This window comes from Ammospiza caudacuta, chromosome 3, assembly GCF_027887145.1.
Source record: "Ammospiza caudacuta isolate bAmmCau1 chromosome 3, bAmmCau1.pri, whole genome shotgun sequence".
In the NCBI taxonomy this organism is placed as follows: Eukaryota; Metazoa; Chordata; class Aves; order Passeriformes; family Passerellidae; genus Ammospiza; species Ammospiza caudacuta.
Genome location: NC_080595.1, coordinates 20,918,687 through 20,942,483, shown reverse-complemented (window position 1 = coordinate 20,942,483; position 23,797 = coordinate 20,918,687).

Genomic DNA, 23,797 nt, shown 5'->3' with positions numbered 1-23,797 from the left:
CGCAGCTTGCCAACTGATAGAAAACAGTACCTTACCACTTTCCTGACTTTTCCAATCACATGAACATTCGATTGAAAGCTGTTTTGGACAGGTCTTCTTTCCTTCATGCCAAACACTTGGCAGACCTCCGTGCAACGTCCAGAACACGATGGGAGATGTTTTCTGTGCTCCCGCAGGTTTTCCTTGCCAGACAGAGTGGAAAAGCTTTCTGTTAGGATGTAGACCACAAAAGACGCTAAAGACGAAGGTACGATGCTCTGCGGAGCTAAGCGCCGCTCCCGGGCTTCTTTCGGCAGTAGCCGCGCTAAGAGAGCACTGTGACCGGTACAATCGTCTTTGCGCGAAGAAGCCGCTTCTTCGGCTCCGGGAGCCGGAGAGAGCGGCAGCATCGGAAAGGTGAAGAAGGAAGCTGTACAACACTGGGATTGTGTGCGCAGCTTGCCAACTGATAGAAAACAGTACCTTACCGTTCTCCTGACTTTTCTAATCACATGAATATTTGATTGGAAGCTGTTTTGGACAGTTTTTCTTTTCTTTATGCCAAACACTTGCAGACCTCCGTGCAACGTCCAGAACACGATGGGAGATGTTTTCTGTGCTCCCGCAAGTTTTCCTTGCCAGACACAGTTGGAAAGCTCTCTGCTAGGATGTAGACCACAAAAGACGCTAAAGACGAAGGTACGATGCTCTCCGGAGCTAAGCGCCGCTCCCGGGCTTCTTTCGGCAGAAGCCGCGCTAAGAGAGCACCGTGACCGGTACAATCGTCTTTGCGCGAAGAAGCCGCTTCTTCGGCTCCGGGAGCCGGAGAGAGCGGCAGCATCGGAAAGGTGAAGAAGGAAGCTGTACAACACTGGGATTGTGTGCGCAACTTGCCAACTGATAGAAAACAGTACCTTACCACTTTCCTGACTTTTCCAATCACATGAATATTTGATTGGAAGCTGTTTTGGACAGCTTTTCTTTTCTTTATGCCAAACACTTGCAGACCTCCGTGCAACGTCCAGAACACGATGGGAGATGTTTTCTGTGCTCCCGCAGGTTTTCCTTGCCAGACACAGTTGGAAAGCTCTCTGCTAGGATGTAGACCACAAAAGACGCTAAAGACGAAGGTACGATGCTCTCCGGAGCTAAGCGCCGCTCCCGGGCATCTTTCGGCAGAAGCCGCGCTTCGAGAGCACCGTGACCGGTACAATCGTCTTTGCGCGAAGAAGCCGCTTCTTCGGCTCCGGGAGCCGGAGAGAGCGGCAGCATCGGAAAGGTGAAGAAGGAAGCTGTACAACACTGGGCTTGTGTGCGCAGCTTGCCAACTGATAGAAAACAGTACCTTACCACTTTCCTGACTTTTCCAATCACATGAATATTTGATTGGAAGCTGTTTTGGACAGCTTTTCTTTTCTTTATGCCAAACACTTGCAGACCTCCGTGCAACGTCCAGAACACGATGGGAGATGTTTTCTGTGCTCCCGCAGGTTTTCCTTGCCAGACACAGTTGGAAAGCTCTCTGCTAGGATGTAGACCACAAAAGACGCTAAAGACGAAGGTACGATGCTCTCCGGAGCTAAGCGCCGCTCCCGGGCGTCTTTCGGCACAAGCCGCGCTACGAGAGCACTGTGAGCGGTACAATCGTCTTTGCGCGAAGAAGCCGCTTCTTCGGCTCCGGGAGCCGGAGAGAGCGGCAGCATCGGAAAGGTGAAGAAGGAAGCTGTACAACACTGGGATTGTGTGCGCTACTTGCCAACTGATAGAAAACAGTACCTTACCGTTCTCCTGACTTTTCCAATCACATGAATATTTGATTGGAAGCTGTTTTGGACAGCTTTTCTTTTCTTTAGGCGAAAACCTTGGCAGACCTCCATGCAACGTCCAGAACACGATGGGAGATGTTTTCTGTGCTCCCGCAGGTTTTCCTTGCCAGACAGAGTGGAAAAGCTTTCTGCTAGGATGTAGACCACAAAAGACGCTAAAGACGAAGGTACGATGCTCTCCGGAGCTAAGCGCCGCTCCCGGGCATCTTTCGGCACAAGCCGCGCTACGAGAGCACTGTGAGCGGTACAATCGTCTTTGCGCGAAGAAGCCGCTTCTTCGGCTCCGGGAGCCGGAGAGAGCGGCAGCATCGGAAAGGTGAAGATGGAAGCTGTACAACACTGGGATTGTGTGCGCAGCTTGCCAACTGATAGAAAACAGTACCTTACCGTTCTCCTGACTTTTCCAATCACATGAATATTCGATTGGAAGCTGTTTTGGACAGCTTTTCTTTCCTTCATGCCAAACACTTGGCAGACCTCCGTGCAACGTCCAGAACACGATGGGAGATGTTTTCTGTGCTCCCGCAGGTTTTCCTTGCCAGACAGAGTGGAAAAGCTTTCTGCTAGGATGTAGACCACAAAAGACGCTAAAGACGAAGGTACGATGCTCTCCGGAGCTAAGCGCCGCTCCCGGGCTTCTTTCGGCAGTAGCCGCGCTAAGAGAGCACTGTGACCGGTACAATCGTCTTTGCGCGAAGAAGCCGCTTCTTCGGCTCCGGGAGCCGGAGAGAGCGGCAGCATCGGAAAGGTGAAGAAGGAAGCTGTACAACACTGGGCTTGTGTGCTCAGCTTGCCAACTGATAGAAAACAGTACCTTACCGTTCTCCTGACTTTTCTAATCACATGAATATTTGATTGGAAGCTGTTTTGGACAGCTTTTCTTTTCTTTATGCCAAACACTTGCAGACCTCCGTGCAACGTCCAGAACACGATGGGAGATGTTTTCTGTGCTCCCGCAGGTTTTCCTTGCCAGACAGAGTGGAAAAGCTTTCTGCTAGGATGTAGACCACAAAAGACGCTAAAGACGAAGGTACGATGCTCTCCGGAGCTAAGCGCCGCTCCCGGGCATCTTTCGGCAGAAGCCGCGCTACGAGAGCACTGTGACCGGTACAATCGTCTTTGCGCGAAGAAGCCGCTTCTTCGGCTCCGGGAGCCGGAGAGAGCGGCAGCATCGGAAAGGTGAAGATGGAAGCTGTACAAGACTGGGATTGTGTGCGCAGCTTGCCAACTGATAGAAAACAGTACCTTACCACTTTCCTGACTTTTCCAATCACATGAATATTCGATAAGAAGCTGTTTTGGACAGCTTTTCTTTTCTTTAGGCGAAAACCTTGGCAGACATCCGTGCAACGTCCAGAACACGATGGGAGATGTTTTCTGTGCTCCCGCAGGTTTTCCTTGCCAGACAGAGTGGAAAAGCTTTCTGTTAGGATGTAGACCACAAAAGACGCTAAAGACGAAGGTACGATGCTCTGCGGAGCTAAGCGCCGCTCCCGGGCTTCTTTCGGCAGTAGCCGCGCTAAGAGAGCACTGTGACCGGTACAATCGTCTTTGCGCGAAGAAGCCGCTTCTTCGGCTCCGGGAGCCGGAGAGAGCGGCAGCATCGGAAAGGTGAAGAAGGAAGCTGTACAACACTGGGATTGTGTGCGCAGCTTGCCAACTGATAGAAAACAGTACCTTACCGTTCTCCTGACTTTTCTAATCACATGAATATTTGATTGGAAGCTGTTTTGGACAGCTTTTCTTTTCTTTATGCCAAACACTTGCAGACCTCCGTGCAACGTCCAGAACACGATGGGAGATGTTTTCTGTGCTCCCGCAGGTTTTCCTTGCCAGACAGAGTGGAAAAGCTTTCTGTTAGGATGTAGACCACAAAAGACGCTAAAGACGAAGGTACGATGCTCTGCGGAGCTAAGCGCCGCTCCCGGGCTTCTTTCGGCAGTAGCCGCGCTAAGAGAGCACTGTGACCGGTACAATCGTCTTTGCGCGAAGAAGCCGCTTCTTCGGCTCCGGGAGCCGGAGAGAGCGGCAGCATCGGAAAGGTGAAGAAGGAAGCTGTACAACACTGGGATTGTGTGCGCAGCTTGCCAACTGATAGAAAACAGTACCTTACCGTTCTCCTGACTTTTCTAATCACATGAATATTTGATTGGAAGCTGTTTTGGACAGCTTTTCTTTTCTTTATGCCAAACACTTGCAGACCTCCGTGCAACGTCCAGAACACGATGGGAGATGTTTTCTGTGCTCCCGCAGGTTTTCCTTGCCAGACACAGTTGGAAAGCTCTCTGCTAGGATGTAGACCACAAAAGACGCTAAAGACGAAGGTACGATGCTCTCCGGAGCTAAGCGCCGCTCCCGGGCGTCTTTCGGCACAAGCCGCGCTACGAGAGCACTGTGAGCGGTACAATCGTCTTTGCGCGAAGAAGCCGCTTCTTCGGCTCCGGGAGCCGGAGAGAGCGGCAGCATCGGAAAGGTGAAGATGGAAGCTGTACAACACTGGGATTGTGTGCGCAGCTTGCCAACTGATAGAAAACAGTACCTTACCACTTTCCTGACTTTTCCAATCACATGAATATTCGATTGGAAGCTGTTTTGGACAGCTTTTCTTTTCTTTAGGCGAAAACCTTGGCAGACCTCCGTGCAACGTCCAGAACACGATGGGAGATGTTTTCTGTGCTCCCGCAGGTTTTCCTTGCCAGACAGAGTGGAAAAGCTTTCTGCTAGGATGTAGACCACAAAAGACGCTAAAGACGAAGGTACGATGCTCTCCGGAGCTAAGCGCCGCTCCCGGGCGTCTTTCGGCACAAGCCGCGCTAAGAGAGCACCGTGACCGGTACAATCGTCTTTGCGCGAAGAAGCCGCTTCTTCGGCTCCGGGAGCCGGAGAGAGCGGCAGCATCGGAAAGGTGAAGAAGGAAGCTGTACAACACTGGGATTGTGTGCGCAGCTTGCCAACTGATAGAAAACAGTACCTTACCACTTTCCTGACTTTTCCAATCACATGAATATTTGATTGGAAGCTGTTTTGGACAGCTTTTCTTTTCTTTATGCCAAACACTTGCAGACCTCCGTGCAACGTCCAGAACACGATGGGAGATGTTTTCTGTGCTCCCGCAGGTTTTCCTTGCCAGACACAGTTGGAAAGCTCTCTGCTAGGATGTAGACCACAAAAGACGCTAAAGACGAAGGTACGATGCTCTCCGGAGCTAAGCGCCGCTCCCGGGCATCTTTCGGCAGAAGCCGCGCTAGGAGAGCACCGTGACCGGTACAATCGTCTTTGCGCGAAGAAGCCGCTTCTTCGGCTCCGGGAGCCGGAGAGAGCGGCAGCATCGGAAAGGTGAAGAAGGAAGCTGTACAACACTGGGCTTGTGTGCGCAGCTTGCCAACTGATAGAAAACAGTACCTTACCACTTTCCTGACTTTTCCAATCACATGAACATTCGATTGAAAGCTGTTTTGGACAGGTCTTCTTTCCTTCATGCCAAACACTTGGCAGACCTCCGTGCAACGTCCAGAACACGATGGGAGATGTTTTCTGTGCTCCCGCAGGTTTTCCTTGCCAGACAGAGTGGAAAAGCTTTCTGTTAGGATGTAGACCACAAAAGACGCTAAAGACGAAGGTACGATGCTCTGCGGAGCTAAGCGCCGCTCCCGGGCTTCTTTCGGCAGTAGCCGCGCTAAGAGAGCACTGTGACCGGTACAATCGTCTTTGCGCGAAGAAGCCGCTTCTTCGGCTCCGGGAGCCGGAGAGAGCGGCAGCATCGGAAAGGTGAAGAAGGAAGCTGTACAACACTGGGATTGTGTGCGCAGCTTGCCAACTGATAGAAAACAGTACCTTACCGTTCTCCTGACTTTTCTAATCACATGAATATTTGATTGGAAGCTGTTTTGGACAGTTTTTCTTTTCTTTATGCCAAACACTTGCAGACCTCCGTGCAACGTCCAGAACACGATGGGAGATGTTTTCTGTGCTCCCGCAAGTTTTCCTTGCCAGACACAGTTGGAAAGCTCTCTGCTAGGATGTAGACCACAAAAGACGCTAAAGACGAAGGTACGATGCTCTCCGGAGCTAAGCGCCGCTCCCGGGCTTCTTTCGGCAGAAGCCGCGCTAAGAGAGCACCGTGACCGGTACAATCGTCTTTGCGCGAAGAAGCCGCTTCTTCGGCTCCGGGAGCCGGAGAGAGCGGCAGCATCGGAAAGGTGAAGAAGGAAGCTGTACAACACTGGGATTGTGTGCGCAACTTGCCAACTGATAGAAAACAGTACCTTACCACTTTCCTGACTTTTCCAATCACATGAATATTTGATTGGAAGCTGTTTTGGACAGCTTTTCTTTTCTTTATGCCAAACACTTGCAGACCTCCGTGCAACGTCCAGAACACGATGGGAGATGTTTTCTGTGCTCCCGCAGGTTTTCCTTGCCAGACACAGTTGGAAAGCTCTCTGCTAGGATGTAGACCACAAAAGACGCTAAAGACGAAGGTACGATGCTCTCCGGAGCTAAGCGCCGCTCCCGGGCATCTTTCGGCAGAAGCCGCGCTACGAGAGCACCGTGACCGGTACAATCGTCTTTGCGCGAAGAAGCCGCTTCTTCGGCTCCGGGAGCCGGAGAGAGCGGCAGCATCGGAAAGGTGAAGAAGGAAGCTGTACAACACTGGGCTTGTGTGCGCAGCTTGCCAACTGATAGAAAACAGTACCTTACCACTTTCCTGACTTTTCCAATCACATGAATATTTGATTGGAAGCTGTTTTGGACAGCTTTTCTTTTCTTTATGCCAAACACTTGCAGACCTCCGTGCAACGTCCAGAACACGATGGGAGATGTTTTCTGTGCTCCCGCAGGTTTTCCTTGCCAGACACAGTTGGAAAGCTCTCTGCTAGGATGTAGACCACAAAAGACGCTAAAGACGAAGGTACGATGCTCTCCGGAGCTAAGCGCCGCTCCCGGGCGTCTTTCGGCACAAGCCGCGCTACGAGAGCACTGTGAGCGGTACAATCGTCTTTGCGCGAAGAAGCCGCTTCTTCGGCTCCGGGAGCCGGAGAGAGCGGCAGCATCGGAAAGGTGAAGAAGGAAGCTGTACAACACTGGGATTGTGTGCGCTACTTGCCAACTGATAGAAAACAGTACCTTACCGTTCTCCTGACTTTTCCAATCACATGAATATTTGATTGGAAGCTGTTTTGGACAGCTTTTCTTTTCTTTAGGCGAAAACCTTGGCAGACCTCCATGCAACGTCCAGAACACGATGGGAGATGTTTTCTGTGCTCCCGCAGGTTTTCCTTGCCAGACAGAGTGGAAAAGCTTTCTGCTAGGATGTAGACCACAAAAGACGCTAAAGACGAAGGTACGATGCTCTCCGGAGCTAAGCGCCGCTCCCGGGCATCTTTCGGCACAAGCCGCGCTACGAGAGCACTGTGAGCGGTACAATCGTCTTTGCGCGAAGAAGCCGCTTCTTCGGCTCCGGGAGCCGGAGAGAGCGGCAGCATCGGAAAGGTGAAGATGGAAGCTGTACAACACTGGGATTGTGTGCGCAGCTTGCCAACTGATAGAAAACAGTACCTTACCGTTCTCCTGACTTTTCCAATCACATGAATATTCGATTGGAAGCTGTTTTGGACAGCTTTTCTTTCCTTCATGCCAAACACTTGGCAGACCTCCGTGCAACGTCCAGAACACGATGGGAGATGTTTTCTGTGCTCCCGCAGGTTTTCCTTGCCAGACAGAGTGGAAAAGCTTTCTGCTAGGATGTAGACCACAAAAGACGCTAAAGACGAAGGTACGATGCTCTCCGGAGCTAAGCGCCGCTCCCGGGCTTCTTTCGGCAGTAGCCGCGCTAAGAGAGCACTGTGACCGGTACAATCGTCTTTGCGCGAAGAAGCCGCTTCTTCGGCTCCGGGAGCCGGAGAGAGCGGCAGCATCGGAAAGGTGAAGAAGGAAGCTGTACAACACTGGGCTTGTGTGCTCAGCTTGCCAACTGATAGAAAACAGTACCTTACCGTTCTCCTGACTTTTCTAATCACATGAATATTTGATTGGAAGCTGTTTTGGACAGCTTTTCTTTTCTTTATGCCAAACACTTGCAGACCTCCGTGCAACGTCCAGAACACGATGGGAGATGTTTTCTGTGCTCCCGCAGGTTTTCCTTGCCAGACAGAGTGGAAAAGCTTTCTGCTAGGATGTAGACCACAAAAGACGCTAAAGACGAAGGTACGATGCTCTCCGGAGCTAAGCGCCGCTCCCGGGCATCTTTCGGCAGAAGCCGCGCTACGAGAGCACTGTGACCGGTACAATCGTCTTTGCGCGAAGAAGCCGCTTCTTCGGCTCCGGGAGCCGGAGAGAGCGGCAGCATCGGAAAGGTGAAGATGGAAGCTGTACAAGACTGGGATTGTGTGCGCAGCTTGCCAACTGATAGAAAACAGTACCTTACCACTTTCCTGACTTTTCCAATCACATGAATATTCGATAAGAAGCTGTTTTGGACAGCTTTTCTTTTCTTTAGGCGAAAACCTTGGCAGACATCCGTGCAACGTCCAGAACACGATGGGAGATGTTTTCTGTGCTCCCGCAGGTTTTCCTTGCCAGACAGAGTGGAAAAGCTTTCTGTTAGGATGTAGACCACAAAAGACGCTAAAGACGAAGGTACGATGCTCTGCGGAGCTAAGCGCCGCTCCCGGGCTTCTTTCGGCAGTAGCCGCGCTAAGAGAGCACTGTGACCGGTACAATCGTCTTTGCGCGAAGAAGCCGCTTCTTCGGCTCCGGGAGCCGGAGAGAGCGGCAGCATCGGAAAGGTGAAGAAGGAAGCTGTACAACACTGGGATTGTGTGCGCAGCTTGCCAACTGATAGAAAACAGTACCTTACCGTTCTCCTGACTTTTCTAATCACATGAATATTTGATTGGAAGCTGTTTTGGACAGCTTTTCTTTTCTTTATGCCAAACACTTGCAGACCTCCGTGCAACGTCCAGAACACGATGGGAGATGTTTTCTGTGCTCCCGCAGGTTTTCCTTGCCAGACACAGTTGGAAAGCTCTCTGCTAGGATGTAGACCACAAAAGACGCTAAAGACGAAGGTACGATGCTCTCCGGAGCTAAGCGCCGCTCCCGGGCGTCTTTCGGCAGTAGCCGCGCTACGAGAGCACTGTGACCGGTACAATCGTCTTTGCGCGAAGAAGCTGCTTCTTCGGCTCCGGGAGCCGGAGAGAGCGGCAGCATCGGAAAGGTGAAGAAGGAAGCTGTACAACACTGGGCTTGTGTGCGCAGCTTGCCAACTGATAGAAAACAGTACCTTACCACTTTCCTGACTTTTCCAATCACATGAACATTCGATTGGAAGCTGTTTTGGACAGCTTTTCTTTCCTTCATGCCAAACACTTGGCAGACCTCCGTGCAACGTCCAGAACACGATGGGAGATGTTTTCTGTGCTCCCGCAGGTTTTCCTTGCCAGACAGAGTGGAAAAGCTTTCTGCTAGGATGTAGACCACAAAAGACGCTAAAGACGAAGGTACGATGCTCTCCGGAGCTAAGCGCCGCTCCCGGGCTTCTTTCGGCAGTAGCCGCGCTAAGAGAGCACTGTGACCGGTACAATCGTCTTTGCGCGAAGAAGCCGCTTCTTCGGCTCCGGGAGCCGGAGAGAGCGGCAGCATCGGAAAGGTGAAGATGGAAGCTGTACAACACTGGGCTTGTGTGCGCTACTTGCCAACTGATAGAAAACAGTACCTTACCACTTTCCTGACTTTTCCAATCACATGAATATTCGATTGGAAGCTGTTTTGGACAGCTTTTCTGTTCTTTACGGCAAACACTTGCAGACCACCATGCAACGTCCAGAACACGATGGGAGATGTTTTCTGTGCTCCCGCAGGTTTTCCTTGCCAGACAGAGTGGAAAAGCTTTCTGCTAGGATGTAGACCACAAAAGACGCTAAAGACGAAGGTACGATGCTCTCCGGAGCTAAGCGCCGCTCCCGGGCGTCTTTCGGCAGAAGCGGCGCTAAGAGAGCACTGTGACCGGTACAATCGTCTTTGCGCGAAGAAGCCGCTTCTTCGGCTCCGGGAGCCGGAGAGAGCGGCAGCATCGGAAAGGTGAAGATGGAAGCTGTACAACACTGGGATTGTGTGCGCAGCTTGCCAACTGATAGAAAACAGTACCTTACCACTTTCCTGACTTTTCCAATCACATGAATATTCGATTGGAAGCTGTTTTGGACAGCTTTTCTTTTCTTTAGGCGAAAACCTTGGCAGACCTCCGTGCAACGTCCAGAACACGATGGGAGATGTTTTCTGTGCTCCCGCAGGTTTTCCTTGCCAGACACAGTTGGAAAGCTCTCTGCTAGGATGTAGACCACAAAAGACGCTAAAGACGAAGGTACGATGCTCTCCGGAGCTAAGCGCCGCTCCCGGGCGTCTTTCGGCACAAGCCGCGCTACGAGAGCACTGTGAGCGGTACAATCGTCTTTGCGCGAAGAAGCCGCTTCTTCGGCTCCGGGAGCCGGAGAGAGCGGCAGCATCGGAAAGGTGAAGAAGGAAGCTGTACAACACTGGGATTGTGTGCGCTACTTGCCAACTGATAGAAAACAGTACCTTACCGTTCTCCTGACTTTTCCAATCACATGAATATTTGATTGGAAGCTGTTTTGGACAGCTTTTCTTTCCTTCATGCCAAACACTTGGCAGACCTCCGTGCAACGTCCAGAACACGATGGGAGATGTTTTCTGTGCTCCCGCAGGTTTTCCTTGCCAGACAGAGTGGAAAAGCTTTCTGCTAGGATGTAGACCACAAAAGACGCTAAAGACGAAGGTACGATGCTCTCCGGAGCTAAGCGCCGCTCCCGGGCTTCTTTCGGCAGTAGCCGCGCTAAGAGAGCACTGTGACCGGTACAATCGTCTTTGCGCGAAGAAGCCGCTTCTTCGGCTCCGGGAGCCGGAGAGAGCGGCAGCATCGGAAAGGTGAAGATGGAAGCTGTACAACACTGGGATTGTGTGCGCAGCTTGCCAACTGATAGAAAACAGTACCTTACCACTTTCCTGACTTTTCCAATCACATGAATATTTGATTGGAAGCTGTTTTGGACAGCTTTTCTTTCCTTCATGCCAAACACTTGGCAGACCTCCGTGCAACGTCCAGAACACGATGGGAGATGTTTTCTGTGCTCCCGCAGGTTTTCCTTGCCAGACAGAGTGGAAAAGCTTTCTGCTAGGATGTAGACCACAAAAGACGCTAAAGACGAAGGTACGATGCTCTCCGGAGCTAAGCGCCGCTCCCGGGCTTCTTTCGGCAGTAGCCGCGCTAAGAGAGCACTGTGAGCGGTACAATCGTCTTTGCGCGAAGAAGCCGCTTCTTCGGCTCCGGGAGCCGGAGAGAGCGGCAGCATCGGAAAGGTGAAGATGGAAGCTGTACAACACTGGGCTTGTGTGCGCAGCTTGCCAACTGATAGAAAACAGTACCTTACCACTTTCCTGACTTTTCCAATCACATGAACATTCGATTGGAAGCTGTTTTGGACAGCTTTTCTTTCCTTCATGCCAAACACTTGGCAGACCTCCGTGCAACGTCCAGAACACGATGGGAGATGTTTTCTGTGCTCCCGCAGGTTTTCCTTGCCAGACAGAGTGGAAAAGCTTTCTGCTAGGATGTAGACCACAAAAGACGCTAAAGACGAAGGTACGATGCTCTCCGGAGCTAAGCGCCGCTCCCGGGCTTCTTTCGGCAGTAGCCGCGCTAAGAGAGCACTGTGACCGGTACAATCGTCTTTGCGCGAAGAAGCCGCTTCTTCGGCTCCGGGAGCCGGAGAGAGCGGCAGCATCGGAAAGGTGAAGATGGAAGCTGTACAACACTGGGATTGTGTGCGCAGCTTGCCAACTGATAGAAAACAGTACCTTACCACTTTCCTGACTTTTCCAATCACATGAATATTCGATTGGAAGCTGTTTTGGACAGCTTTTATTTTCTTTAGGCGAAAACCTTGGCAGACCTCCGTGCAACGTCCAGAACACGATGGGAGATGTTTTCTGTGCTCCCGCAGGTTTTCCTTGCCAGACAGAGTGGAAAAGCTTTCTGTTAGGATGTAGACCACAAAAGACGCTAAAGACGAAGGTACGATGCTCTGCGGAGCTAAGCGCCGCTCCCGGGCTACTTTCGGCAGAAGCCGCGCTAAGAGAGCACTGTGACCGGTACAATCGTCTTTGCGCGAAGAAGCCGCTTCTTCGGCTCCGGGAGCCGGAGAGAGCGGCAGCATCGGAAAGGTGAAGAAGGAAGCTGTACAACACTGGGCTTGTGTGCGCAGCTTGCCAACTGATAGAAAACAGTACCTTACCACTTTCCTGACTTTTCCAATCACATGAATATTTGATTGGAAGCTGTTTTGGACAGCTTTTCTTTTCTTTATGCCAAACACTTGCAGACCTCCGTGCAACGTCCAGAACACGATGGGAGATGTTTTCTGTGCTCCCGCAGGTTTTCCTTGCCAGACACAGTTGGAAAGCTCTCTGCTAGGATGTAGACCACAAAAGACGCTAAAGACGAAGGTACGATGCTCTCCGGAGCTAAGCGCCGCTCCCGGGCATCTTTCGGCAGAAGCCGCGCTACGAGAGCACTGTGACCGGTACAATCGTCTTTGCGCGAAGAAGCCGCTTCTTCGGCTCCGGGAGCCGGAGAGAGCGGCAGCATCGGAAAGGTGAAGAAGGAAGCTGTACAACACTGGGATTGTGTGCGCAGCTTGCCAACTGATAGAAAACAGTACCTTACCACTTTCCTGACTTTTCCAATCACATGAATATTCGATTGGAAGCTGTTTTGGACAGCTTTTATTTTCTTTAGGGGAAAACCTTGGCAGACCTCCGTGCAACGTCCAGAACACGATGGGAGATGTTTTCTGTGCTCCCGCAGGTTTTCCTTGCCAGACAGAGTGGAAAAGCTTTCTGTTAGGATGTAGACCACAAAAGACGCTAAAGACGAAGGTACGATGCTCTGCGGAGCTAAGCGCCGCTCCCGGGCTTCTTTCGGCAGTAGCCGCGCTAAGAGAGCACTGTGACCGGTACAATCGTCTTTGCGCGAAGAAGCCGCTTCTTCGGCTCCGGGAGCCGGAGAGAGCGGCAGCATCGGAAAGGTGAAGAAGGAAGCTGTACAACACTGGGCTTGTGTGCGCAGCTTGCCAACTGATAGAAAACAGTACCTTACCGTTCTCCTGACTTTTCTAATCACATGAATATTTGATTGGAAGCTGTTTTGGACAGTTTTTCTTTTCTTTATGCCAAACACTTGCAGACCTCCGTGCAACGTCCAGAACACGATGGGAGATGTTTTCTGTGCTCCCGCAGGTTTTCCTTGCCAGACACAGTTGGAAAGCTCTCTGCTAGGATGTAGACCACAAAAGACGCTAAAGACGAAGGTACGATGCTCTCCGGAGCTAAGCGCCGCTCCCGGGCGTCTTTCGGCACAAGCCGCGCTACGAGAGCACTGTGAGCGGTACAATCGTCTTTGCGCGAAGAAGCCGCTTCTTCGGCTCCGGGAGCCGGAGAGAGCGGCAGCATCGGAAAGGTGAAGATGGAAGCTGTACAACACTGGGATTGTGTGCGCAGCTTGCCAACTGATAGAAAACAGTACCTTACCACTTTCCTGACTTTTCCAATCACATGAATATTCGATTGGAAGCTGTTTTGGACAGCTTTTCTTTTCTTTAGGCGAAAACCTTGGCAGACCTCCGTGCAACGTCCAGAACACGATGGGAGATGTTTTCTGTGCTCCCGCAGGTTTTCCTTGCCAGACAGAGTGGAAAAGCTTTCTGCTAGGATGTAGACCACAAAAGACGCTAAAGACGAAGGTACGATGCTCTCCGGAGCTAAGCGCCGCTCCCGGGCGTCTTTCGGCACAAGCCGCGCTAAGAGAGCACTGTGACCGGTACAATCGTCTTTGCGCGAAGAAGCCGCTTCTTCGGCTCCGGGAGCCGGAGAGAGCGGCAGCATCGGAAAGGTGAAGAAGGAAGCTGTACAACACTGGGATTGTGTGCACAGCTTGCCAACTGATAGAAAACAGTACCTTACCGTTCTCCTGACTTTTCCAATCACATGAATATTTGATTGGAAGCTGTTTTGGACAGCTTTTCTTTTCTTTATGCCAAACACTTGCAGACCTCCGTGCAACGTCCAGAACACGATGGGAGATGTTTTCTGTGCTCCCGCAGGTTTTCCTTGCCAGACACAGTTGGAAAGCTCTCTGCTAGGATGTAGACCACAAAAGACGCTAAAGACGAAGGTACGATGCTCTCCGGAGCTAAGCGCCGCTCCCGGGCATCTTTCGGCAGAAGCCGCGCTACGAGAGCACCGTGACCGGTACAATCGTCTTTGCGCGAAGAAGCCGCTTCTTCGGCTCCGGGAGCCGGAGAGAGCGGCAGCATCGGAAAGGTGAAGAAGGAAGCTGTACAACACTGGGCTTGTGTGCGCAGCTTGCCAACTGATAGAAAACAGTACCTTACCACTTTCCTGACTTTTCCAATCACATGAACATTCGATTGAAAGCTGTTTTGGACAGGTCTTCTTTCCTTCATGCCAAACACTTGGCAGACCTCCGTGCAACGTCCAGAACACGATGGGAGATGTTTTCTGTGCTCCCGCAGGTTTTCCTTGCCAGACAGAGTGGAAAAGCTTTCTGTTAGGATGTAGACCACAAAAGACGCTAAAGACGAAGGTACGATGCTCTCCGGAGCTAAGCGCCACTCCCGGGCTTCTTTCGGCAGTAGCCGCGCTAAGAGAGCACTGTGACCGGTACAATCGTCTTTGCGCGAAGAAGCCGCTTCTTCGGCTCCGGGAGCCGGAGAGAGCGGCAGCATCGGAAAGGTGAAGAAGGAAGCTGTACAACACTGGGATTGTGTGCGCAGCTTGCCAACTGATAGAAAACAGTACCTTACCGTTCTCCTGACTTTTCTAATCACATGAATATTTGATTGGAAGCTGTTTTGGACAGTTTTTCTTTTCTTTATGCCAAACACTTGCAGACCTCCGTGCAACGTCCAGAACACGATGGGAGATGTTTTCTGTGCTCCCGCAGGTTTTCCTTGCCAGACACAGTTGGAAAGCTCTCTGCTAGGATGTAGACCACAAAAGACGCTAAAGACGAAGGTACGATGCTCTCCGGAGCTAAGCGCCGCTCCCGGGCGTCTTTCGGCACAAGCCGCGCTACGAGAGCACTGTGAGCGGTACAATCGTCTTTGCGCGAAGAAGCCGCTTCTTCGGCTCCGGGAGCCGGAGAGAGCTGCAGCATCGGAAAGGTGAAGATGGAAGCTGTACAACACTGGGATTGTGTGCGCAGCTTGCCAACTGATAGAAAACAGTACCTTACCACTTTCCTGACTTTTCCAATCACATGAATATTCGATTGGAAGCTGTTTTGGACAGCTTTTCTTTTCTTTAGGCGAAAACCTTGGCAGACCTCCGTGCAACGTCCAGAACACGATGGGAGATGTTTTCTGTGCTCCCGCAGGTTTTCCTTGCCAGACAGAGTGGAAAAGCTTTCTGCTAGGATGTAGACCACAAAAGACGCTAAAGACGAAGGTACGATGCTCTCCGGAGCTAAGCGCCGCTCCCGGGCTTCTTTCGGCACAAGCCGCGCTAAGAGAGCACCGTGACCGGTACAATCGTCTTTGCGCGAAGAAGCCGCTTCTTCGGCTCCGGGAGCCGGAGAGAGCGGCAGCATCGGAAAGGTGAAGAAGGAAGCTGTACAACACTGGGATTGTGTGCGCAACTTGCCAACTGATAGAAAACAGTACCTTACCACTTTCCTGACTTTTCCAATCACATGAATATTTGATTGGAAGCTGTTTTGGACAGCTTTTCTTTTCTTTATGCCAAACACTTGCAGACCTCCGTGCAACGTCCAGAACACGATGGGAGATGTTTTCTGTGCTCCCGCAGGTTTTCCTTGCCAGACACAGTTGGAAAGCTCTCTGCTAGGATGTAGACCACAAAAGACGCTAAAGACGAAGGTACGATGCTCTCCGGAGCTAAGCGCCGCTCCCGGGCATCTTTCGGCAGAAGCCGCGCTACGAGAGCACCGTGACCGGTACAATCGTCTTTGCGCGAAGAAGCCGCTTCTTCGGCTCCGGGAGCCGGAGAGAGCGGCAGCATCGGAAAGGTGAAGAAGGAAGCTGTACAACACTGGGATTGTGTGCGCAGCTTGCCAACTGATAGAAAACAGTACCTTACCGTTCTCCTGACTTTTCCAATCACATGAATATTTGATTGGAAGCTGTTTTGGACAGCTTTTCTTTTCTTTAGGCGAAAACCTTGGCAGACCTCCATGCAACGTCCAGAACACGATGGGAGATGTTTTCTGTGCTCCCGCAGGTTTTCCTTGCCAGACAGAGTGGAAAAGCTTTCTGCTAGGATGTAGACCACAAAAGACGCTAAAGACGAAGGTACGATGCTCTCCGGAGCTAAGCGCTGCTCCCGGGCGTCTTTCGGCACAAGCCGCGCTACGAGAGCACTGTGAGCGGTACAATCGTCTTTGCGCGAAGAAGCCGCTTCTTCGGCTCCGGGAGCCGGAGAGAGCGGCAGCATCGGAAAGGTGAAGATGGAAGCTGTACAACACTGGGATTGTGTGCGCAGCTTGCCAACTGATAGAAAACAGTACCTTACCGTTCTCCTGACTTTTCCAATCACATGAATATTCGATTGGAAGCTGTTTTGGACAGCTTTTCTTTCCTTCATGCCAAACACTTGGCAGACCTCCGTGCAACGTCCAGAACACGATGGGAGATGTTTTCTGTGCTCCCGCAGGTTTTCCTTGCCAGACAGAGTGGAAAAGCTTTCTGCTAGGATGTAGACCACAAAAGACGCTAAAGACGAAGGTACGATGCTCTCCGGAGCTAAGCGCCGCTCCCGGGCTTCTTTCGGCAGTAGCCGCGCTAAGAGAGCACTGTGACCGGTACAATCGTCTTTGCGCGAAGAAGCCGCTTCTTCGGCTCCGGGAGCCGGAGAGAGCGGCAGCATCGGAAAGGTGAAGAAGGAAGCTGTACAACACTGGGCTTGTGTGCTCAGCTTGCCAACTGATAGAAAACAGTACCTTACCGTTCTCCTGACTTTTCTAATCACATGAATATTTGATTGGAAGCTGTTTTGGACAGCTTTTCTTTTCTTTATGCCAAACACTTGCAGACCTCCGTGCAACGTCCAGAACACGATGGGAGATGTTTTCTGTGCTCCCGCAGGTTTTCCTTGCCAGACACAGTTGGAAAGCTCTCTGCTAGGATGTAGACCACAAAAGACGCTAAAGACGAAGGTACGATGCTCTCCGGAGCTAAGCGCCGCTCCCGGGCATCTTTCGGCAGAAGCCGCGCTACGAGAGCACTGTGACCGGTACAATCGTCTTTGCGCGAAGAAGCCGCTTCTTCGGCTCCGGGAGCCGGAGAGAGCGGCAGCATCGGAAAGGTGAAGATGGAAGCTGTACAACACTGGGCTTGTGTGCGCAGCTTGCCAACTGATAGAAAACAGTACCTTACCACTTTCCTGACTTTTCCAATCACATGAATATTCGATAAGAAGCTGTTTTGGACAGCTTTTCTTTTCTTTAGGCGAAAACCTTGGCAGACCTCCGTGCAACGTCCAGAACACGATGGGAGATGTTTTCTGTGCTCCCGCAGGTTTTCCTTGCCAGACAGAGTGGAAAAGCTTTCTGTTAGGATGTAGACCACAAAAGACGCTAAAGACGAAGGTACGATGCTCTGCGGAGCTAAGCGCCGCTCCCGGGCTTCTTTCGGCAGTAGCCGCGCTAAGAGAGCACTGTGAGCGGTACAATCGTCTTTGCGCGAAGAAGCCGCTTCTTCGGCTCCGGGAGCCGGAGAGAGCGGCAGCATCGGAAAGGTGAAGAAGGAAGCTGTACAACACTGGGATTGTGTGCGCAGCTTGCCAACTGATAGAAAACAGTACCTTACCGTTCTCCTGACTTTTCTAATCACATGAATATTTGATTGGAAGCTGTTTTGGACAGCTTTTCTTTTCTTTATGCCAAACACTTGCAGACCTCCGTGCAACGTCCAGAACACGATGGGAGATGTTTTCTGTGCTCCCGCAGGTTTTCCTTGCCAGACACAGTTGGAAAGCTCTCTGCTAGGATGTAGACCACAAAAGACGCTAAAGACGAAGGTACGATGCTCTCCGGAGCTAAGCGCCGCTCCCGGGCGTCTTTCGGCAGTAGCCGCGCTACGAGAGCACTGTGACCGGTACAATCGTCTTTGCGCGAAGAAGCTGCTTCTTCGGCTCCGGGAGCCGGAGAGAGCGGCAGCATCGGAAAGGTGAAGAAGGAAGCTGTACAACACTGGGCTTGTGTGCGCAGCTTGCCAACTGATAGAAAACAGTACCTTACCACTTTCCTGACTTTTCCAATCACATGAACATTCGATTGGAAGCTGTTTTGGACAGCTTTTCTTTCCTTCATGCCAAACACTTGGCAGACCTCCGTGCAACGTCCAGAACACGATGGGAGATGTTTTCTGTGCTCCCGCAGGTTTTCCTTGCCAGACAGAGTGGAAAAGCTTTCTGCTAGGATGTAGACCACAAAAGACGCTAAAGACGAAGGTACGATGCTCTCCGGAGCTAAGCGCCGCTCCCGGGCTTCTTTCGGCAGTAGCCGCGCTAAGAGAGCACTGTGACCGGTACAATCGTCTTTGCGCGAAGAAGCCGCTTCTTCGGCTCCGGGAGCCGGAGAGAGCGGCAGCATCGGAAAGGTGAAGATGGAAGCTGTACAACACTGGGCTTGTGTGCGCAGCTTGCCAACTGATAGAAAACAGTACCTTACCACTTTCCTGACTTTTCCAATCACATGAATATTCGATTGGAAGCTGTTTTGGACAGCTTTTCTGTTCTTTACGGCAAACACTTGCAGACCACCATGCAACGTCCAGAACACGATGGGAGATGTTTTCTGTGCTCCCGCAGGTTTTCCTTGCCAGACAGAGTGGAAAAGCTTTCTGCTAGGATGTAGACCACAAAAGACGCTAAAGACGAAGGTACGATGCTCTCCGGAGCTAAGCGCCGCTCCCGGGCGTCTTTCGGCAGAAGCGGCGCTAAGAGAGCACTGTGACCGGTACAATCGTCTTTGCGCGAAGAAGCCGCTTCTTCGGCTCCGGGAGCCGGAGAGAGCGGCAGCATCGGAAAGGTGAAGATGGAAGCTGTACAACACTGGGATTGTGTGCGCAGCTTGCCAACTGATAGAAAACAGTACCTTACCACTTTCCTGACTTTTCCAATCACATGAATATTCGATTGGAAGCTGTTTTGGACAGCTTTTATTTTCTTTAGGCGAAAACCTTGGCAGACCTCCGTGCAACGTCCAGAACACGATGGGAGATGTTTTCTGTGCTCCCGCAGGTTTTCCTTGCCAGACAGAGTGGAAAAGCTTTCTGCTAGGATGTAGACCACAAAAGACGCTAAAGACGAAGGTACGATGCTCTCCGGAGCTAAGCGCCGCTCCCGGGCGTCTTTCGGCACAAGCCGCGCTAAGAGAGCACCGTGACCGGTACAATCGTCTTTGCGCGAAGAAGCCGCTTCTTCGGCTCCGGGAGCCGGAGAGAGCGGCAGCATCGGAAAGGTGAAGAAGGAAGCTGTACAACACTGGGATTGTGTGCGCTACTTGCCAACTGATAGAAAACAGTACCTTACCGTTCTCCTGACTTTTCCAATCACATGAATATTTGATTGGAAGCTGTTTTGGACAGCTTTTCTTTCCTTCATGCCAAACACTTGGCAGACCTCCGTGCAACGTCCAGAACACGATGGGAGATGTTTTCTGTGCTCCCGCAGGTTTTCCTTGCCAGACAGAGTGGAAAAGCTTTCTGCTAGGATGTAGACCACAAAAGACGCTAAAGACGAAGGTACGATGCTCTCCGGAGCTAAGCGCCGCTCCCGGGCTTCTTTCGGCAGTAGCCGCGCTAAGAGAGCACTGTGACCGGTACAATCGTCTTTGCGCGAAGAAGCCGCTTCTTCGGCTCCGGGAGCCGGAGAGAGCGGCAGCATCGGAAAGGTGAAGATGGAAGCTGTACAAGACTGGGATTGTGTGCGCAGCTTGCCAACTGATAGAAAACAGTACCTTACCACTTTCCTGACTTTTCCAATCACATGAATATTTGATTGGAAGCTGTTTTGGACAGCTTTTCTTTCCTTCATGCCAAACACTTGGCAGACCTCCGTGCAACGTCCAGAACACGATGGGAGATGTTTTCTGTGCTCCCGCAGGTTTTCCTTGCCAGACAGAGTGGAAAAGCTTTCTGCTAGGATGTAGACCACAAAAGACGCTAAAGACGAAGGTACGATGCTCTCCGGAGCTAAGCGCCGCTCCCGGGCTTCTTTCGGCAGTAGCCGCGCTAAGACAGCACTGTGAGCGGTACAATCGTCTTTGCGCGAAGAAGCCGCTTCTTCGGCTCCGGGAGCCGGAGAGAGCGGCAGCATCGGAAAGGTGAAGATGGAAGCTGTACAACACTGGGCTTGTGTGCGCAGCTTGCCAACTGATAGAAAACAGTACCTTACCACTTTCCTGACTTTTCCAATCACATGAACATTCGATTGGAAGCTGTTTTGGACAGCTTTTCTTTCCTTCATGCCAAACACTTGGCAGACCTCCGTGCAACGTCCAGAACACGATGGGAGATGTTTTCTGTGCTCCCGCAGGTTTTCCTTGCCAGACAGAGTGGAAAAGCTTTCTGCTAGGATGTAGACCACAAAAGACGCTAAAGACGAAGGTACGATGCTCTCCGGAGCTAAGCGCCGCTCCCGGGCTTCTTTCGGCAGTAGCCGCGCTAAGAGAGCACTGTGACCGGTACAATCGTCTTTGCGCGAAGAAGCCGCTTCTTCGGCTCCGGGAGCCGGAGAGAGCGGCAGCATCGGAAAGGTGAAGAAGGAAGCTGTACAACACTGGGCTTGTGTGCGCAGCTTGCCAACTGATAGAAAACAGTACCTTACCACTTTCCTGACTTTTCCAATCACATGAATATTTGATAAGAAGCTGTTTTGGACAGCTTTTCTTTTCTTTACGCCAAACACTTGCAGACCTCCGTGCAACGTCCAGAACACGATGGGAGATGTTTTCTGTGCTCCCGCAGGTTTTCCTTGCCAGACAGAGTGGAAAAGCTTTCTGCTAGGATGTAGACCACAAAAGACGCTAAAGACGAAGGTACGATGCTCTCCGGAGCTAAGCGCCGCTCCCGGGCTTCTTTCGGCACAAGCCGCGCTAAGAGAGCACCGTGACCGGTACAATCGTCTTTGCGCGAAGAAGCCGCTTCTTCGGCTCCGGGAGCCGGAGAGAGCGGCAGCATCGGAAAGGTGAAGAAGGAAGCTGTACAACACTGGGATTGTGTGCGCAACTTGCCAACTGATAGAAAACAGTACCTTACCACTTTCCTGACTTTTCCAATCACATGAATATTTGATTGGAAGCTGTTTTGGACAGCTTTTCTTTTCTTTATGCCAAACACTTGCAGACCTCCGTGCAACGTCCAGAACACGATGGGAGATGTTTTCTGTGCTCCCGCAGGTTTTCCTTGCCAGACACAGTTGGAAAGCTCTCTGCTAGGATGTAGACCACAAAAGACGCTAAAGACGAAGGTACGATGCTCTCCGGAGCTAAGCGCCGCTCCCGGGCATCTTTCGGCAGAAGCCGCGCTACGAGAGCACCGTGACCGGTACAATCGTCTTTGCGCGAAGAAGCCGCTTCTTCGGCTCCGGGAGCCGGAGAGAGCGGCAGCATCGGAAAGGTGAAGAAGGAAGCTGTACAACACTGGGATTGTGTGCGCAGCTTGCCAACTGATAGAAAACAGTACCTTACCGTTCTCCTGACTTTTCCAATCACATGAATATTTGATTGGAAGCTGTTTTGGACAGCTTTTCTTTTCTTTATGCTAAACACTTGCAGACCTCCGTGCAACGTCCAGAACACGATGGGAGATGTTTTCTGTGCTCCCGCAGGTTTTCCTTGCCAGACACAGTTGGAAAGCTCTCTGCTAGGATGTAGACCACAAAAGACGCTAAAGACGAAGGTACGATGCTCTCCGGAGCTAAGCGCCGCTCCCGGGCGTCTTTCGGCAGTAGCCGCGCTACGAGAGCACTGTGAGCGGTACAATCGTCTTTGCGCGAAGAAGCCGCTTCTTCGGCTCCGGGAGCCGGAGAGAGCGGCAGCATCGGAAAGGTGAAGAAGGAAGCTGTACAACACTGGGATTGTGTGCGCTACTTGCCAACTGATAGAAAACAGTACCTTACCGTTCTCCTGACTTTTCCAATCACATGAATATTTGATTGGAAGCTGTTTTGGACAGCTTTTCTTTTCTTTAGGCGAAAACCTTGGCAGACCTCCATGCAACGTCCAGAACACGATGGGAGATGTTTTCTGTGCTCCCGCAGGTTTTCCTTGCCAGACAGAGTGGAAAAGCTTTCTGCTAGGATGTAGACCACAAAAGACGCTAAAGACGAAGGTACGATGCTCTCCGGAGCTAAGCGCCGCTCCCGGGCGTCTTTCGGCACAAGCCGCGCTACGAGAGCACTGTGAGCGGTACAATCGTCTTTGCGCGAAGAAGCCGCTTCTTCGGCTCCGGGAGCCGGAGAGAGCGGCAGCATCGGAAAGGTGAAGAAGGAAGCTGTACAACACTGGGATTGTGTGCGCAGCTTGCCAACTGATAGAAAACAGTACCTTACCGTTCTCCTGACTTTTCCAATCACATGAATATTTGATTGGAAGCTGTTTTGGACAGCTTTTCTTTCCTTCATGCCAAACACTTGGCAGACCTCCGTGCAACGTCCAGAACACGATGGGAGATGTTTTCTGTGCTCCCGCAGGTTTTCCTTGCCAGACAGAGTGGAAAAGCTTTCTGCTAGGATGTAGACCACAAAAGACGCTAAAGACGAAGGTACGATGCTCTCCGGAGCTAAGCGCCGCTCCCGGGCTTCTTTCGGCAGTAGCCGCGCTAAGAGAGCACTGTGACCGGTACAATCGTCTTTGCGCGAAGAAGCCGCTTCTTCGGCTCCGGGAGCCGGAGAGAGCGGCAGCACCGGAAAGGTGAAGATGGAAGCTGTACAACACTGGGCTTGTGTGCGCAGCTTGCCAACTGATAGGAAACAGTACCTTACCACTTTCCTGACTTTTCCAATCACATGAACATTCGATTGGAAGCTGTTTTGGACAGCTTTTCTTTCCTTCATGCCAAACACTTGGCAGACCTCCGTGCAACGTCCAGAACACGATGGGAGATGTTTTCTGTGCTCCCGCAGGTTTTCCTTGCCAGACAGAGTGGAAAAGCTTTCTGCTAGGATGTAGACCACAAAAGACGCTAAAGACGAAGGTACGATGCTCTCCGGAGCTAAGCGCCGCTCCCGGGCGTCTTTCGGCAGAAGCCGCGCTACGAGAGCACTGTGAGCGGTACAATCGTCTTTGCGCGAAGAAGCCGCTTCTTCGGCTCCGGGAGCCGGAGAGAGCGGCAGCATCGGAAAGGTGAAGATGGAAGCTGTACAAGACTGGGATTGTGTGCGCAGCTTGCCAACTGATAGAAAACAGTACCTTACCACTTTCCTGACTTTTCCAATCACATGAATATTTGATAAGAAGCTGTTTTGGACAGCTTTTCTTTTCTTTACGCCAAACACTTGCAGACCTCCGTGCAACGTCCAGAACACGATGGGAGATGTTTTCTGTGCTCCCGCAGGTTTTCCTTGCCAGACAGAGTGGAAAAGCTTTCTGCTAGGATGTAGACCACAAAAGACGCTAAAGACGAAGGTACGATGCTCTCCGGAGCTAAGCGCCGCTCCCGGGCGTCTTTCGGCACAAGCCGCGCTAAGAGAGCACCGTGACCGGTACAATCGTCTTTGCGCGAAGAAGCCGCTTCTTCGGCTCCGGGAGCCGGAGAGAGCGGCAGCATCGGAAAGGTGAAGAAGGAAGCTGTACAACACTGGGATTGTGTGCGCTACTTGCCAACTGATAGAAAACAGTACCTTACCACTTTCCTGACTTTTCCAATCACATG